The sequence below is a fragment of the Ictidomys tridecemlineatus genome, chromosome 4, assembly GCF_052094955.1.
Source record: "Ictidomys tridecemlineatus isolate mIctTri1 chromosome 4, mIctTri1.hap1, whole genome shotgun sequence".
NCBI classification, from domain to species: Eukaryota; Metazoa; Chordata; class Mammalia; order Rodentia; family Sciuridae; genus Ictidomys; species Ictidomys tridecemlineatus.
In genome coordinates, this window is record NC_135480.1 from 50,561,560 (window position 1) to 50,579,145 (window position 17,586).

A 17,586-nucleotide genomic window follows, 5' to 3' on the forward strand; every position below is an offset into this window, starting at 1 on the left:
GTTTCATTTGTAGGGTTCAGTAGAGGGTCTTTCAAGAGAACCTATACGATATATATTTGGTACTGGGGATTGAATCCAGTGGTGGTGCTTTACCACGAACTACATCCTCAATCCTTTTCATTTTTTTTTTTTTTTTAATTTTGAGCTGGCATCTTGCTAAGCTGAGGCTGGCTTCAGTGATCCTCCTGTCTCAGCCTCCTGAGTCTCTGGGATTATAGGTATGTACCCCAACACCAGGCCTTATGCTTTATTTTTAATAATTACAGAGTATTCCATCATTGACATGCTATTATTTATTCAATGACTTCTTCTATCTTGGGTTATTTGTTTTGCTATTATAGTTAAAACAAAAATGAATACCTTCACTTCCTTTTTAATTTTTTTTTAAGAATGCATTTCCAGAAGTGGGATTGTTGCTGACAAAATAAACATTTTTATGAAAGGTTGCTTTTCAAAAGGAAAACCTTTTTACACAGCCACCCACAATGTACCGTTATACCAGTGTCATGGAGTCTGGCCAGCACTGGGTGTTATCATTCAGCTTTTTTTCTGGGCAAATGGAATCACTGTCAAATGCTCTGGCCCTTTGACTTGTACTCCTTTGATCACTATAGAACTCGATTCTACTCCACATCCTGATGTTTGTTTTCATTTTATGGGAACCATTTTCTCTTGGATTATCTGTGTTTGTGGTTTGTGTATTTTACATGTGTGTTTAATTTGTAGATTTCTTAAATAAATTAATTAATGAAAATATACATGATACCTGTATTATATATTATATACATAAATCTTGTTTTAAATAGATGGCTTAGGTCAGTGGTTTTCACACTGTGTCCTCAGGAGCTCCAAATTTCCAGAAGATTTGATCTGGGTTTGGAAAGCAAGAGGGCAAGAGGAGTCTCCTAGACCCCTCATGGTCTGCCTTCCTCCCCTCCAACCAATACACCTTCTCTTTCATCAGTTTTATATTTGATATTCTGTAAAATATTTTCTTTTTTCAAAAGGATCAGCTTCTTCTTATTATTATTATTCTTTTTTTAAAAAAGGTTGAGAATCACTGTTTGGGGAGAAGAGACCAGACTATTACATTTTTGTGAAAGATGTTGGTAGCATAAAGAATTAAGGAGAGTAAACAAATCTGAAAGGAAATTGAATTCCTGGGTGGTGTTCTTATAATGTCTATTTACCCTTTTGAATACCGTGATTAATAATGTATTACATTATATGACTAATTTCTAAATCCATTATCTCACTTCACTGAGTCGAGATCATCCCAACAATGGGAGAAATGGGTTATTAACTGCACTTTGTTTCCTGAAAGTTTATTAGGCATGTTGCGTGCATATTAATGTACATCAGGTCCATAACAGCAGGTTGTTCTCCACGATTACAAGCTATATATGGTTCCCAGAATCAGAAAATCTCCTAGGCATGGTTGCTCTTCTGCCCCCTGTAGCTTTTGGAAGTTGCCTACAATTGGCTGGTGTCCTCATCTGCTCCTTGATGTGGCAGCTTTTGGAAAAAGGAAACACAGGGTTTTTTGACTGCTTGGAGTTGATTGGAGGAAAGGGCATCATTTCAAGAGTAAATCTATTTGTCCACCGGCAGGAACTATTGCACACAAGATTATATTAGTAACAGTGATCGACATTTTGAAGGAGTCAATAGTGGAGTTTAGGGTTGAGCCTAATGACCTTTGCTATTATCCCAGGACCACATCTTCACAGGACAGAAAAACCTTGCCAAAGAATACACTTTTCCCCATGGCCAAAGAATTTTCATTTTTTTTTTTTTTAGCCAGAAATGTGTAGGCTGTAAAATAAATGAATTCCACATTCTTTCCCACTCACTTGACATAAATTGTTATTTGCCCTTGATAAGTAGGTTGGTGTAGAATCTCAAGGAGAATTCAGAATGAAAAATGTTGGAGAGCCACAGTCTGGTTTTTCTGGGCTGGCCTTGAAGGTCAACTTCAGCCACTTGGGTCAGGCGGGTCTGATTTTTCTGAAGGTGTTTAGGGATTCAGAGCCACATACAAGGTTACAGGAGCGTCTTCGTTGCCATCCTGTAGGATTTGTGACCTCGCTTAACTCAGGAAGCTGAATGGCCTATGGCTTTGCTGTGGGGATTGAGGGTCTCTTTAGGCTCCTTGTCCCATCCAGGAGCCAGAGACGGTAACCCTCTGCCCCATGGAGGAGCATGCTGGAGGGCCACCCAACCGGAGGGATGCTGCACAGAAGGTTCTTTGGAGAAACAGCCAATTGAGTATGATGATGAATGTAATGCAAAAGGGGCACAGTGGGCTCTGGGGGAGAGAGGCTTATGCATGAACCTAGAAGCCCTCAGTGTTGGATGGATGCTGAAGTGAGGAGCAAGAGGCGGAGCGGCTGAGGTCTAATCCAAGGTCTAGTCCAAACCCAGTGAATGGTGGGCTGTGCTTTGCATGCTACCCTCCAATGCCTTTGGAAGGCTGGGTAGTGGAGGGATTGGACTTAAGTTTGGCAGGGATATGGTTTTTCCATGGCTTCTACAGTGGTTACCTTATCAAATCCCACTTTGCCTTTGGGGTCGGCGTCAGCTCCATTGGGCAAGGCAATGCTTGACTGTGCGTAGGGATCCTCAGTGTTTCCCCTTCCCCCCACTCATGGCTTCTCATGCAGGCTGTGCACCCCAGGGCAGGACCAGGATGAGCGCACCCCACATGTTGTATCCATTGTCACTGTGTCCCTGTCTTTCTCACCCAGGAAAGCCAATTAGTATGCAAGGCAATGTGACAACCTTGAAATCTCTTTAATTTATAAAGTTAAAGTTAATCATTCATAAGCTTTGGTACTTAAATTATTGTTAATAACAAATTACCTCACAACTGTTCCAAAGCACGGTGTGTTGTGGCAGTAATTGGGAACAACTGCTGTTCCGGAATCTTCTCTGTGGGTCTGTCTATGTCCCACAACTCTGCTGAGTGTAGTCAACTGAAACTTTAAGCAGAGGGATTCCTGGTTATATGAATGCTAATGTTTTGGCAGGTTTTATTCTATTTTTTTTTTTTGGCTATGCAATTAGGGATTAAAATGTATTTCTAGACAGATCATTGCAGGGGGTATGCGGTTCTGAGATGTAGTTCTCTTTCACCTCCTGACATTCAATTTCAGTTTTGTGACAGTTTGTTTTTGAGGGTAGAAGCTGCCCTAATGATGTTAGTTGAAACACCTGGGTATTCAGTTCCATAGAGATATTGGGAGATCCTTGTATGAAGCCACTGCTAGGATGCTATCGGAGCTGATGGGCATAATTAACTGGGCTGCGTTCTACTGTCCTTTAAGAGCTTACAAAAGCACAGGGTTTTGGAAGATCCAGAGAAGTGCCCTGTGTGCCCTTCACCTTGGGACAGGCAAGAACAGTGAAAAGCAATGCCTGGACAGGAGGCAGGGGGCCCACTCTTGGGCACAAGTGCGTTCATTCTACCAGTGTCCTGAGTTTCTGTGTCAGGGTGGGGCACCCTGATTTAAGATTCTCAGGTGCTGTATCTTAGCCATCTTGGGAGGCTTGCTGGACGCACCAGCTTCCAGACCTGTCCAGGCATCTCTATCCTCTGGGAATTCAGAGTGAAAGGCCCTTGAGATCCAACAGGAGCCAGAAGGTAATCCAGGGACCCTCGCCAGACAGGATTTGAAGCTTGCATTCCTGAGTGTCGTGCTGATGGCATCTGGGGATGCAGGAAAATAGGAGAAAAATCGTTTAGGCCAATGAATGTGAGAGCAGGAAAGCTAAGAGAGGGTTTCAGTGACAAGGAGGATTCTAGATCAATCTTTGATTCATTTAGTGAGTAATAGGCATGTAAGCGGGTTGCAGGTTGATTGTATGGGGAAGGGAGGAAGCCAATCCCTCCTAGGTCAGAGCCTGGGCCAGGGCTGTCCAGCATCATTGCTTGATTACATTGTTGATTTTAATGGACACCAATGGATTGCTTTTCATCTTTACAACCTGACAAGGTCTGGTTTTGAAGGTGAGAAAATTAAGACTTAGACCACGTGGTTTGGATGTGGCCTGAGTGTGTCTCCCAAAGCTTCATTTGCTGGAAGCTTGGTCCCCAGTGTGGTGGGGTTGAGGTGGTGGCATCTTTAATAGATGCAGCCTAGTAGAAGGTGATCACAAGTGTAGTTCTCTTAGGACCCCAGTTAGTTCCTGAGAAAGCAACTGTTATAAAAGGAGCAAAGTTGGCTCCTGAATCTCTCTTGCTTCCTGTCTTGTCACATGACTGCTTTTTCTGCCTTACACATTCTCCCATTGTGATGCTTCCCACCATGTTGTGATGTAGCCAGAAGGTCCTCACCATTTAACTATAGGCTGAACTTGGGGGCTGGCTGGTCTTGGACTTTCAGCCTCCAAAACTATGAGCTAAATAAGGCTTTTTTTTCTTTACACTTTATCTGGCCTCAGGTGTTTTGTGATAGCAACAGAACAAACTGATACAGAGAATTTGTCCAAGGTCACAGGGCTGATGGTTGATGGAGCCAGGAAGCTGTCTACAAAATCTATGTTCTCTACAGAATAGAAAAGAAGACAAGCAATTTAAATGGAGAGGATTTGGAGGTCATTTTATTGAAGATTTTGTTTGAGTGTAAGCTTGGAGGCCTCTGGTCAAGCGGGAGACTGCTGAGAGAAGGAGCCAGGCAGGGAGCCTCATTTGTCTTTGAGTCTGCAAGGAATCCTGAGGTTAGGGTAGGCAGGGGGCAAGGTCCTTCTCTGAAGGGATGAGTGAGGGCCACCATAGAGGTCACAGAGAGCCTTTCTCTTTGATCATTGTGGATCCCTATGGGCCCCTGGGAATTTGTCCCTGTAGGAAAAGCAGAGAGTTTCAGCGGCAGCCACAGCTCATTCAAGTTCCACTTGTGACTTTCTCGCCACCTGTGGTGTGCCTGGCCTGGTGCTGAGTGCTTTCCTGTGCCCAGGCAGTCTTGTGTCTTCTACAGTGACCAGGTGGTCCTGGTTTGTCCCCGATTTCCCCTGTTATCAAACGGAAAGTTCTGAGACCAAGGAAGGCCCTCAGCCCTGGGCACACCTGGATGGTGGGCACCCTCACCTCACAGTGAGCCGCAGGGTAGACATAGCCCTTGGACCACACCAGTGTCTTCTCTCACGGCTCTAGACCGCCGACCTTGCAGAAGAGGTGTGAGAAGATGTGAGGGTCCCAGCAGCCCCTGCCCCCTTCTCCCTGCCCACAATGGCTGCCTCCTCTCTCCTTTGTTATTCGTTCTGCCTTGGCACACTCTGTTTTTAGCTGTCTGGGCCTCTCAGGATTTGGAAGGGAAGAAACAATTGCTGTAAAGGAAAGCACTAATAAAGTGGTTTGGGCACAAAACCTCAGCAGCTGTTTATTTGCCCCAAACAGCAGGAGCCCGTATTAATAACCTTATGAGTTATATGCTGGGAAGTTAAAAGTAAGCAAAAATCTTACTGGTGACTCGCAAAGGGGACTTTATTCCTTTATTGAGCTAATCTCTCTTCCTGTTTATGCGGGTGACATTTTCTATTATCCATGTGGAAGATCCGCTTTGATCTTCCGTGGCAGACTTATTTAGCCGTGCCTTGGTGAGCGTCCCAAGGCAGGGGAGTTTTCTGGTTTCCTTTCATTGCAGTTATAATGCTTGGTGTTTATGTGGTTCCTGCCTCAAAGGATTTCAACAAGTGGGACAGCCTTTGTCTAATTAATCATCACATTTCCCTGATGGGAGGGAAGGAGCCACGGAGGAAGGGGAGGGGGGCGCGGAGGCTGGGGCCTGCCTGTCGGTTCAGGGGTTTGGAGGAGTTGTCTTGACAGTCTAGCGTCTTGCACTTCCAAATCTCGTTTTAATAACAAACTGATCCTCTGATTTGCTTTAGTTTCTAGAAGAGTGCATGAAGGCAAGTAGAACCTGCCGGAATTATAAAATAGATCCTCCAACTCTATAATGGGGCCAGGCTTGTTTTTTTTTTTCCCTTTTCTTTTCTAATTCAGTGGAACCTGGGGATTTATATTCATAGGGGAATCCAAAGAAAAACGGATAGGAGAGACTTTTATCAGGGTCTGTTGGAAAAAGGAACCAGTGGGGAAGGGCTGCAGAAATAGGTCTGAACTCATCTGGAGAAGAGATGGGAAGAGGAGGGGAATTGGTGTCTGTGGGGCATCTATGGTGTGCTAACTGTTTACAAGTGCCCATGGAAATGCTGTCAGTGCTTTACCTTGGAATCTCAGAAGCCAACTGTGGAATGGCTTCATTGTCCCATTTTACAGATGTGGAATTCAGGGCCCAGGGATTGTAATTAACTTGTCCAAGATTAAGCACCTAGTAAGAGACAAGACCTCATTACTTCTCTTCAGTCCCTTGGCAAGAGGCTAACTAGGCGCTCTTATTTCTGCCCCCGTGATAGCCATCAAGATAACACAGGCTCATTCTTTCTCTAAGCAGGAAAGATGCAGGTGAGAATGGCAGGAGGACTCTGGAGAGCAGCGAGGCCCTGGGCTGGGTTACCAAGTGATGGATGTGGCAGGCTCCTTCCGTGGGGAGGCAGGGGTATGCCTTGCCAGAAGCCCACCTGGACTCAGCCCCCCAGGGTCTGAGGGAGGCTCCAGGTGTGGTTGTTCGCAGCCAGCAGGATTGCTTTGCCAGGAGAGGATTCATTGTGAACAAGATAGGCCCCCACTCAATCAGACCACAGCTTCATTTTGGGGGGGTTCTCTATGCTCAGGTCATGTGGTCATGCAGGAACCATGAGAGGTACCCAGAGGAAACAGGAGACAGGCCCAGGCCTGCTAGGAACTTCCCCTTTAATCCAGGGACTAGAATATCTGAAGCTAACACAGGAGATCCACCTCAAGGCTGGTGATGTCTACTGGGGTTTGGGAATGGGAGGAAATGAATGCCCATGGGTGGTGGGGAGAATGCAGATGCACCCACAGTTCCTGTTCTCCTCTGCTTTGGCTGGAACCCCTGCCTTCTTTGAGTTACATGAGAGGATTTTTCCCTCCCTTCATTCAACAAGCATTTATTGAGCACCTAGCAAGTGGTCAGGACATTTCAGTGGAACAAAGGCATAAATAGGAAGGGATTTTAAGGTGGCCAGGAGCTGTCCCACAGGCAAACACTTAAGGAAAGTGAGGTGTGACCCAAGAGCATGTCTGGGGGACAAGTACCAGGTGGGGGAAGAGAACAGTCGATGCAAAGACCCTGGAGCAGGGATGAGCCTGATATGAATGGGCAGCAGTGATGATGGGAGAAGGGGGTGGAGTTGAGGCCAGAGAGGGGCTGCTGGAGGGGGTTGTGCAGCTTCAAGGGCCACTAAAGAAGGAATGCTCTGGAAAGATTGGGGAGCCACTGGAGGGGCTCAACAGAGAGGTACCTTTTATTTATGTGCCGAGGATTGAACCCAGTGCCCCCCACTTGGTAAGCAAGTGCTCTACACTGAGCCACAGTCCCAGCCCCAGGAGAGGCAGTTTTAAAGGTATCAATCCAGGCTGACCTGAGGCTGCTTCCTGATTGTGAGCCCACCTCTGGTGGGCTTGGCACTGTACAGGATATAAGTGACAGGATCCTTTCCTTTCAAGTGCACGTAATTGGGCTGAGAGGACAAAACAAGAAATGCTTGGGGATCTTTTGCAGCTAACTAATTTAATGAGAGTTAAAATGGAATTCTAGAAGAGAAAGTTGTCAGAGCAGACTTCATGGAAGAATTGGAACTTATGACGCATCTCTGAAGAATGAGGAGGATTTAGAGGAGTGGAGTGGGAGAGATTTGGAGAGGGCTATCTCAGTTATTAAACAAAACCAACAGTTACCTTGAAGAAGAAAACCTGAGCCTTCTCTAGTGTAGGTAAAGAGCACGCAGGCTCTTGTCAGTGCTGCCTTGACAGGGCGGGTGACCTTGGGCAAGTCTCTAACTACAGAAGTGAGGACAGCCACCCCTTAGCCCTTGTATTGCACTGATCAAATGAGGTGACAGCACATGAGGGGAACATGTTCTCTTTTCTCCCTCTTTCCTTTGTTTCCACACTCTCTTCTTCCTAAATCCTCCATAGAAAATAGTCAGGAGTATACTTTCTTGCAACACCTAAAATACCAGATTTGAGCTCCATTTTAGTGCAGTTAGCTAGAACTTCCCTGGTTCAATCAAGCCTGAGCTGGCCCTAAGTTAGATTTGAGGCAGCCCCAACTAAAGCTCATGTCCCTCAGCTGAGCTGAGTAGGAAGATCACCCACGGTATCTCAGCATGACCTGCTGCTACTCTGGGGTCCCAATGCAGAAGCCCCAGGGACCTGCCTTTGTTAGTGGAGAATGTTTTTGTTTTGTAAAACCCACTTGGTGTTGCTGCAGGCTGCAGGTGATGTCCAGAATGTGCTGTGCTGGTTGAAATCCTGGCTGGAAGGCTCCTTCCCGCCTCCATGGTGGAGGGAGAGTCTTCTTAGGAGAGAAACTTGTCTTCTTGCATCTCGACCTCCACTCTGAATTGCAGCCACATCAGCCCATCTTCCTGCCAGGGTGGATTTGATTTAACTCAAAGCAATGTGACTTATAATTTCAATAGCAGACAGGCAGGTGTGATTTAAGATGATTGTCAGGAAGATTCGATTTAATCTTTTCTTTCTTCCTCCTCTACAAAATGTGCATGTTGCTGTGTGATATAATTTTACTATACATTCTTTACAATTCAGAGGTAGGTGTAGTTTTATATCAAGAAGATGCATGCATTTTTTTTTAAAATACTTATTTTAAGTTCTGCTACAAAGGATTCCTCTGTAGCAGCAAAAAAATAAAAGGGTAGTTTGCTGTTTTACAAGAGAGACTCATGGTAAATCATGAAACTTCCCATTTGAAAGAAAAAAAATCTTTTTTTTTTTTATTGATTGTCAGGGATTATTTTGGTCATTTGTTAAAAAGAAAAGAGTTACCGTCACAAAACAATCAAAGCAATTATTTTATTTACCCAAAACTGAACAGTTGTAGACTTTGAGTGTTTTTTTTTTTAACAAGAGCCAGTTGTTTTTAGCAAAATAGCCATAAGTATTTTTGAGTTTATAATTACTTTAGGAATACAGAAAATGTGCATTGATTTTTTAAGTCAACAATTAAATGTCTTATTGCGCTCTGGTCAATATGGGAAACCCGCGGGGTTGTGCAGCGTGGTGTAGTCATTCCTTCTTTCCTCATACACTATCAGCCAGGAAGGGCGAGCCTTCCTCTGTTGGCAGTTTCCAAGTCACATTTCCAATGTGACAGCTGTAGGCTGAAGGACCTTTAGTTAGAAGCAGAATGTTCTTGAGCCAGAAGAAACATCAGTGTCCTCAGGCTCAGACTGTTGACTGAAGGGTGGGGGACACAACACAACTTGTTGGCTACCCCAGGAGCCTCTGCAGTATCCTAGAGACTCTGGGTGAGGATCTAGTGGTCCCATATCCAAGCCCAGACAGTCCGTCTGTACACCCAGTCATGTTCCTCCACCTCGGGGGAAACATCTGCTGTGGAGAGGTTGATCCCTAGTTGTCTGTTCTCAGCTGAAGCCAGGCCCCCTTGAGTAATAAGGGGGAGGACATATTTTTCAGAGTCTCCCTTAAGTGGTGTCTTTTCTCCCTGGCCTGTCCCTAAACCCCATCCACCTGGAATCATCTTCAGGCACCGGGACTCAGCACTGTTGATGAGAACCTGACTGTGGGTCCAAGCAGTGTGTGATGGCTTCTGGTGGTGCAGCCTCCATGTCTGGGAACAGAGGTTATTCCCAGACTTTTGAAGCAAGTAGTGATGCAGATGGATGAGGCAGAGAGATTTTGGACCAAAGAGAGAAACAGAAAGTAAGCTGGGGCTGGGATTGTGGCTCAGCGGTAGAGTGCTCACCTATCACATTGCAGGCCCTGGGTTCGATCCTCAGTACCCCATAGAAAGAAAGAAAGAAAGAAAGGAAGGAAGGAAGGAAGGAAGGAAGGAAGGAAGGAAGGAAGGAAGGAAGGAAGGAAGGAAGGAAGGAAAGAAGGAAGGAAAGAAGGAAGGAAAGAAGGAAGGAAAGAAGGAAGGAAAGAAGGAAGGAAAGAAGGAAGGAAAGAAGGAAGGAAAGAAGGAAGGAAAGAAGGAAGGAAAGAAGGAAGGAAAGAAAGAAGGAAAGAAAGAAGGAAAGAAATTGTGTTCAGTTACAACCAAAAAACAAAACAAAAATAAATAAAGAAAGAAAGAAAGCTGACAACTACCAGTATGTTTCTGTCACTGTGACAAAATAACTGAATGATCAACTTAAAAGCAGGAAAGGTTTCTTTAGGCTCACAGTTTTTGAGGTTTCAATCCAGTTGGTCTTTTGGTTTGGGCTTGTAGTGAGACAGAACATCATGGTGGGGAGTGTGTGATAGAGCAAAGATGCTCACCTCATGGTCACTAGGAAGCAGGGGAGGGGGAAGGAGAGGGAGGGAGAAAGGGGGAGAGAGAAAAAGGAGCTGGGGTCCCAATATTTACTTCAAGGGCATACTGTCAATGACCTAACTTCCTCTCATTAGGCTCCACCCCTTAAAGGTCCCATCACCTTGTTATAGTACCACAGGCTGGGGACCAAGCCTTTCATACATGGTTCTTTGGGGATGTTCATGATCCAAACTATAGGAACCAGGCACATCTTATATGTTTGGCACTATGTGATGTACTTCCGATTATTTAATCCTTAAAGTGAGCCTGTGAGATCATTAGCCCATTTTTCAGATGAGAAATTAGACTGTAACTATTATTCTGCTCTTCCATTAGACTGTTTCCTTGAAAGTGGAGATTGAGCCCTAATTTTTCCATTTTCCAGTGATTCACACAGGGTCAGGTACATAATAGGGGCTGAGGAGGTGTTTGTTGAGTGAATAAATGAATAAGTACACAAGCCTGCTTAAAACCTCTTAGGAAGAAGTGGCATCAGGATTTGCACTCAGGTCTTGGGCCCCAAAGCCTTTTGTAAGGGAAGCCAAGAGACTGAAAAGCTGCCTCTTGTCCTGCCAGGCCAGGGGTGGCTTCTCTCTCTTGCTGTGTCTGCCTTTTGGGTCAGGGATAGGAAAAACGCGTGCTCCCAGGGGCTTTCTCACAGCACCCTGTAACTTCTACTGCTGTGTTAAGGTTTAATCAAAAGGGGGTTGGAGCGCAGCGCTGGTGTGCGAGTGAATGGGTGCAGAATGTGCCTTCTTACACTGACATCCCCCATGAACCCGCTGGTGAGAAAAGCCTGACGCCTTCCGGGGACCCTTTGTGCCTTCGTTTTAATAAAGCTGTCACTTGTGGTCATTTCAGATGGAAGCAATCTTGTGGGCACAAATGGGGGGGAAAAAGAAAGCCGCACCGAAAGCAGAGTAAAGCCAGAGAAGACGCAGCTGGACAGGGCACTCTTTCCAGAGGAGGGACGGGGTCAAGGTCATTTCGACTGATGTCTGGAGTCCATAGAAAGAAAGAAGTGTAGATTAATTTCCAGGAAAGAATTCCTCGGGCTCCAAGGCTAAGGGGAAATTGGCCTTTGTCTTTCTGAAGTGACAGACACTCATTGTCCACACTGGGGTCTGTGGAAACCTCAGATTCCACCATCTCCTGGTGTCTCGTGGGTGGTGACAAGTTAGATCTCACTCTTGTACACTTGGGAGAGAGGTGGCAGAGCCAGCGGCTGTGAGGAAGAAGAACGAGGGGGCCTCTATAGGGTCAGGAGAAGGGGTTTCCTTTCCTGCCTGCTGCGGGGAGTTCCTGTAGGGGACGGATTCTGCGGGGAGCTGAGCCGGCAGTCTGGCAGCCTGGGCCTCCTGGATGTCTGCTGGTCAGCTGGGCAATCGCCCACCTGTGGCCGTGGATCTGAGAATGAACTTGGCCTGGAACATTTTCCCCTGCTCTCTGCTGTCATGAGCCCGGGAAGGGGCTTCCTCAGACCCCACCTGTCAGGATAGAACAGCCTGCTAGACTTTGATTTTTTTCATTTCCTATTATTCCCTGATATTTCCAATTTGAAAAGAGTCATTTAAGCAGCGGGGTGGAAGAGGGCAGAGTAGACATGGGGGAAAAATTGAAAATGTCATTTAAAAATGGACTATTCCATTCTTCCTTACCTCAGCAGACAGATGGCTGTCTCACCTTTTGCCTACGGTCAGGAGCGGTAGCTGGTGGGTCAGCGGAGGAGAGCGGTGATTTTATTTTCCTTTTCATTTCAAACAGATTGCATAGCCCTCGGGGTGAGGGGGACCAGTGGAATGAAGCTAGGGGCTGGGAAACTAATTACGCCTCCCTGCTTGGCTGCGCTAGTTAATACCAAACTGTCGTTGGGGCTGAGTCCTCCCTGGGGCAGAAAAGCTTCCCAAATTCTTTATCTTTTTTACTTTGCCTTGGGAGCTGAGGCCTTTTGGGTTTTTCCAGTTTGAGAAAACAGTTTAAAAAAAAAACAACAAAAAAAACCAGGAAGCTTTGCACAGCTCTGAAATGGCACTCTGGGTTCTGGTTGCCAACATGGCATTCCCATGCCCAGCAGATGTCCCCCCTCCAGCTCAGCCTCCTTGCTAGAGTGGAGGCGAGCAGGGTTTTGGAGCCACTTAGATTTGGCTCAAACCCTGGTGCTGCCACTTGCCAGTGTGATGTTGTCAGAGGCTGCCTGTGTATTTAGGACTGGAAGCAGATTGCCGGTCCAGGCTGTCCCTCCCCACTCCTAATGGTGTGGGATCCAAACTGAGTCACCTGAATGGTAAGCCTGTCTCACTTGTGATCCTGACATTGAGACCCACCCGGGTGCATGACATGGTCAGAACAGTATCACCAAGGGAGACCACACACCACGAAGGATAATCAGACATCCAGTCTGGCTTCTAAATGGCTTTTTAACTTTTTCATTAAACCGGTACAATTCTTGAAAAATGATAGCTTCGTTCATTCAGGTTTCTTTAACAAAAATACCATTAACTGAGTGGCTTGTAATCAATAGAAATTTATTTTTCACTCTTTTGAAGGCTGTAAAGAAATGAAGGCAGATTCAGTGTTTGGTAAAGGGCTCACTTTCTTATTCAAAGATGGGTTCTTTTTGCTGCAGTGGAAAGAACAAAGCAGCTCTCTTTTATAAGGGCACCAATCCTATTCAGGAGGGCTCCACCCTCATGACCTGATCCCCTCCCAAAGGCCCTGCCTCCTGTTACCGTCACCTTGTAAGGTAGGATTTCAGCATTTGGATTCGGGGGGATACAGATATTCAGACCATAGCAAGTGGTTTCATATGTATGAAATAAGACAATTTATTCAATCTACAGATATTGCTGTGCTTCATGGTAACTTGGACTCCAATGCTTTTTCTTTGTCTCCCTCTGGAGATCTATAGCCCAGAGTCCATGCAGTCTCTGGCGACCCAGACATCTTAAATAACAGTGGTCCAAAACAATCAATGGATCTTTTTAAGGACAGATAAAACAATTTTAAATGTTGGGTGGAAACATTAAAAATATAGCCTTTGTGACAACATGAAGATCATGCATATTCAGTTTGTATGTAATCTTAAGCAATCAGATGCATATTTTCAGGGAGGGTGTGTCACCCTGCTGGCTGGGGACATGGGGACTATCTATCATTTCAGAACTAGATTTCTCTAGAGACTTGAAAGTTTGATTTTAGGAACATTTGGGAATGAAGCCTCAGAGACAGTCCTTTTTTTTAATCTCCCACCTTTGTTGGATCATATTCCTTTTGGCAACATCCATGCACCTAGGCTTTACCTGCGAACTTGCCAGTTCTCCAGAGAGAGAAAACTCCTTGGATTCTGAGTGGAAAGGGTTTCGCTTGAAGCAGAGCACCTGTTTTCAACCTTGGAGGATGAGCGTTCCACGTACATGGTGAGACCATCTTGGATGGTGGGTACTCTTTGTTGGAGCCCAAGGCTCTGTACATGTTGATCTCTCATCAGCATGAACTGATTGTCCTTGGAAAAGCACCAAACACAAACGGAGAGGGTGGCGTGGGAGGACACAGCTTAGAACTGTCCCCTTCAGAAGAAACTGTGTATCAGCCTGGAGTCCCTTCTAACTTTTCAGGAGAACAAGAGTTTTCACAACTCTGGTTTATATGCTCAGGTTATGTGGAACAATCCAGTTTCAAATATTATGATGTGCTATTCTCAGAAACCATCTAAATACGTCCTAAATGCTAGTATTTCTTAAGGTTACCTTCCATATTGACTCTTGTACCTGGAAGCAGCACAAAGCTCTCGCCAGACCCAATGCCCCTTAATTTAGAAAATATAGCTACAGTGAGGTAAACAGAGTGCTGGTAAAGAGAGCCAGCTGTTCTGTAAATGATTCCTTTTTTCCCCACAGTGCAAATCACCTGGGGTTAGGAGGAGTACTTCAGAATGGCAGCCTGAGGAGCTGGGTGTATCCTCTCCCCTGTGAAACAGCGTAACTAGTGAAAATTATTTTTTGAAAATTTGAAGTCCTTGGAAGTTTTTCTAAGGGTATACATCAAATAAAGAAATACTTATTCAGAAAAATCCAAATTTTTGTAAGAACCGAGAGACTCTGTGGCATCTGAGCCATGACCTACCCCCTGCCACCAACTGCAGCTCATTAAGGCAGAGTTCTATTCTGGGAAGGTAGGGGCAAGAAGATGGGGTTCCTTTTGCCCAAAATTATTCTCTAGGGCTACATTTTCTCCCCAGGAAGGGCAGGCCACCTGCATTTGTCATTTCTCCATGTGTCAGAAGCTCCATTCCATAAAAGCATGACTGAGAGGTCTATACCCTCTGCCTTCTGCTACCCATCCCTATTTACATGATGGAAGATCTACCCCAGGTCAAGAATACTGGGCCCTTGTTTTCCCTGAACCCAGCCCATACACAGATGGCAATTTCTTGCCAGAAGAACAATCTGAGAAGACCAGAGACTGCTGTCCCCATCCAGCTCCCTATTTGTAAAGCAGGACAATCACTCTGAGAGATGCAGACTGCTCTTCCCAGGTCCAACTCCATGGCTGTGGTGCAGAGATCTGGCCAGGGTAGAGGCATGCTGTAAGCACACAGAATGCTGTAGCTGCCTCTAAAGGGACTGCCTTCATCAGAAATGGAGCATGAGTAAGTTCAAGCCTCAAAGCAATTGGTGAGCATGGGAGAGAAGGCTGGTACCCCGTGACAGCAACAAGAGAGACAGCAGCCAGCTGGACCAGCCAGGAGAGAGAGAGAGAGAGAGAGAGAGAGAGAGAGAGAGAGAGAGAGAGAGAGAGAGAGAGAGAGATAGAGATAGATAGATAGATATTGGTTTTTCCTAGGGTCAAAGCAAGCCTCAAAGACTGGACTCAAAGGCATCCTCTTACAAAAAGGTCCACTATTAATTGGTTCAGACTCTGGAGCACATTATGCCTAATGGCACTGTTGAAGTCAGTAGATCAATCAGGTGGAAATTAGTGGAGGCTAACAGCTAAGGATGATACCAATGGGGCAGTCCAGCCAGAAGCCCAGCAGGGAGATAAGCAAGAGACAAACAACTCTGGTAGCATCACTGTCATCCTGGAGGGCTGGATAGGAGGATCAGGAGCACTGTGCGCATGCCCAAGGTATCACACTCCAAGGAGTGATATCAGAGACACTGTAGGGGAAAGAGCATCACATAGTTTATCCAAGTCACTAAATGGTTGCTGGAGCACACAAGTCTTTGGTGGCAGTGGGGTGAGATGGGGGAGTGACAGGTATACAGAGTGGCTAAAATATAAAATACCAAAAAAAAAAAAGGTATTTTTTTTCCTGCGAAAATCTAAGAGTTGTTAAAAATAGCAAAATATAACCCATACCCAGGAAAAAAAAAAGCAGATAATATAAATTGTCTTTGAGGAACCGGGATGCTGGACTCATCAGAAAAAGACATCAAAGTAGCTATTATAAATTTGTTCAAAGAACTAAAGGAAACTATGTTGAAGTAATTAAAGGAAGGTATCATGACAATGTCGTATCAATAGGTAATATTGTGTTACAAAATAAGAAAGTGAAAATTTGGGACTTGAAAAGTATAAAAACTGAAATGAAAACCCCACTGGAGGCACTTAAAATATATTTGAGTTGGCAGAAGAAAGGAGCAGCAAACTTGAAGATGGATCAATAGAGATTTCAAAATCCGAAGAAAAGAGAAAAAGGAAGAAAAATGAGCTGAGCCTTAGAGAAATGGGGGCATCATTAACTTCACCAATGTCATGTTTAATGACAGTAGGGGAAGGAGAGGAGAAAGATGCATTAAAAGAATCAGAGGAAATAATAGCTGTAAACTTCCCAAATTTGATGAAAGAAGTAACCTTCACACTCAGGAAGTTCAACAAACTCTATGTAAAATAAGCACAAAGGAGATCCACATCTAGATACATCATAGTTAAAACACTGAAAGATAAAAACAGGGAAAATCTTGAAAGTGGTAGCAGAGAAACCACTCATCACCTACAGGAGAATACCAGTAAAATTCACATCTGACTTCTCATCTGAAACAACGAGGCTAGAAGGTAGTGGGACAACATATCCCAAACCTATAATAAAACCCCCAACCTGCTAACCAAGAATCTTATGCATATCAGAACCATCCTTCAACAACGAAGGCAAAAGAAGACATCACTGGATAAGCAAAACTGAGAATTTGTGCCACCTGCATTGTAAGAAACATTATGCAGTGTTCTTCAGGATGAATTGAACGACACAGGACAGCCATTTGAATTCATACAAAAGCAGAGTATCACCAGAGGTAATCAGATAGGCCATTATAGGAGGTGATGTAATCGTATTTCCTCCTTTTTTTTTCTTCACTGATTTAAGAAGGTATTGCATAAAACTATATGCAAGCCATTGTAGTTTCAGACTAAGACAGAAATGTAATCATATGTAATAATAGACAAAGGAGGCACAAAAAATGGAGGAGGAGAGGGAGTAGTGCTATATGGGAGTCAAGTTTTGGTGCTTTACTGTAAATTAATGGACTTGGATGAGTTCAGATGTATATTGTTACCTACAGACCAACCACTGACACCGACCACTGTCAAGAAATGCAGTTAAATGTATGTTCGGAGTTACCATGCACAAAAGAAGTAAGTACTAGATTAGAAGATATGGTACTTGGCCTGACTTAATCCCTTCACAATGGTTACATATATCAACACATGTTGAACACTAAACATGTGTATTTTTATTTGCCAATTATATCTCATAACACCGTGGAAAAAGAAATATAGTTAAAACCACTAAAGAAATGAAAATGTACAAGATTATATTCACTTAGTACATAGGAAAACACTAAAGGAGGGGAAAAAGGAACAAAAAATACATAAGACATATAGCAAATATAAAGTAATATCACTGGTTTAAAGTTGCATCTCTATATCAATACTCACATTAAATGGGAATGGGTTAAACTATCCAATTGAAATGTGGAGATTGTCAGACTGGACATAAGACACAGGATGCAACTATGTACTGTTTACTGTTTACAGGAGGCATACTTTTGATTCAAAGATGCAAAGAGTTTGGAAGGGAAAGGATTGGAAAAATGCATCATGCAGAGAGAAACTGTAAGAAAGCTGGAGTTGCCATATTAATATTAGGCAATTTAAACCAACAAAA

The 17,586-nt window shown here is 44.5% G+C and overlaps 1 protein-coding gene and 1 long non-coding RNA gene across 7 annotated transcripts in view; one reads left to right on the forward strand and one right to left on the reverse strand.

Annotated features, from left to right (window-relative positions):
- Positions 1–17,586, forward strand: part of Galnt18 (polypeptide N-acetylgalactosaminyltransferase 18) — a 331,708-nt gene that overhangs the window by 5,887 nt on the left and 308,235 nt on the right. The window lies entirely within an intron of this gene.
- LOC144377096 (uncharacterized) lies at positions 1,310–12,240 on the reverse strand. The gene is made up of 3 exons (XR_013437757.1): positions 12,080–12,240; positions 2,863–3,709; positions 1,310–1,515 (listed from the first exon to the last, which is right to left on the reverse strand). It is a non-coding gene; the product is annotated as an uncharacterized LOC144377096 (long non-coding RNA).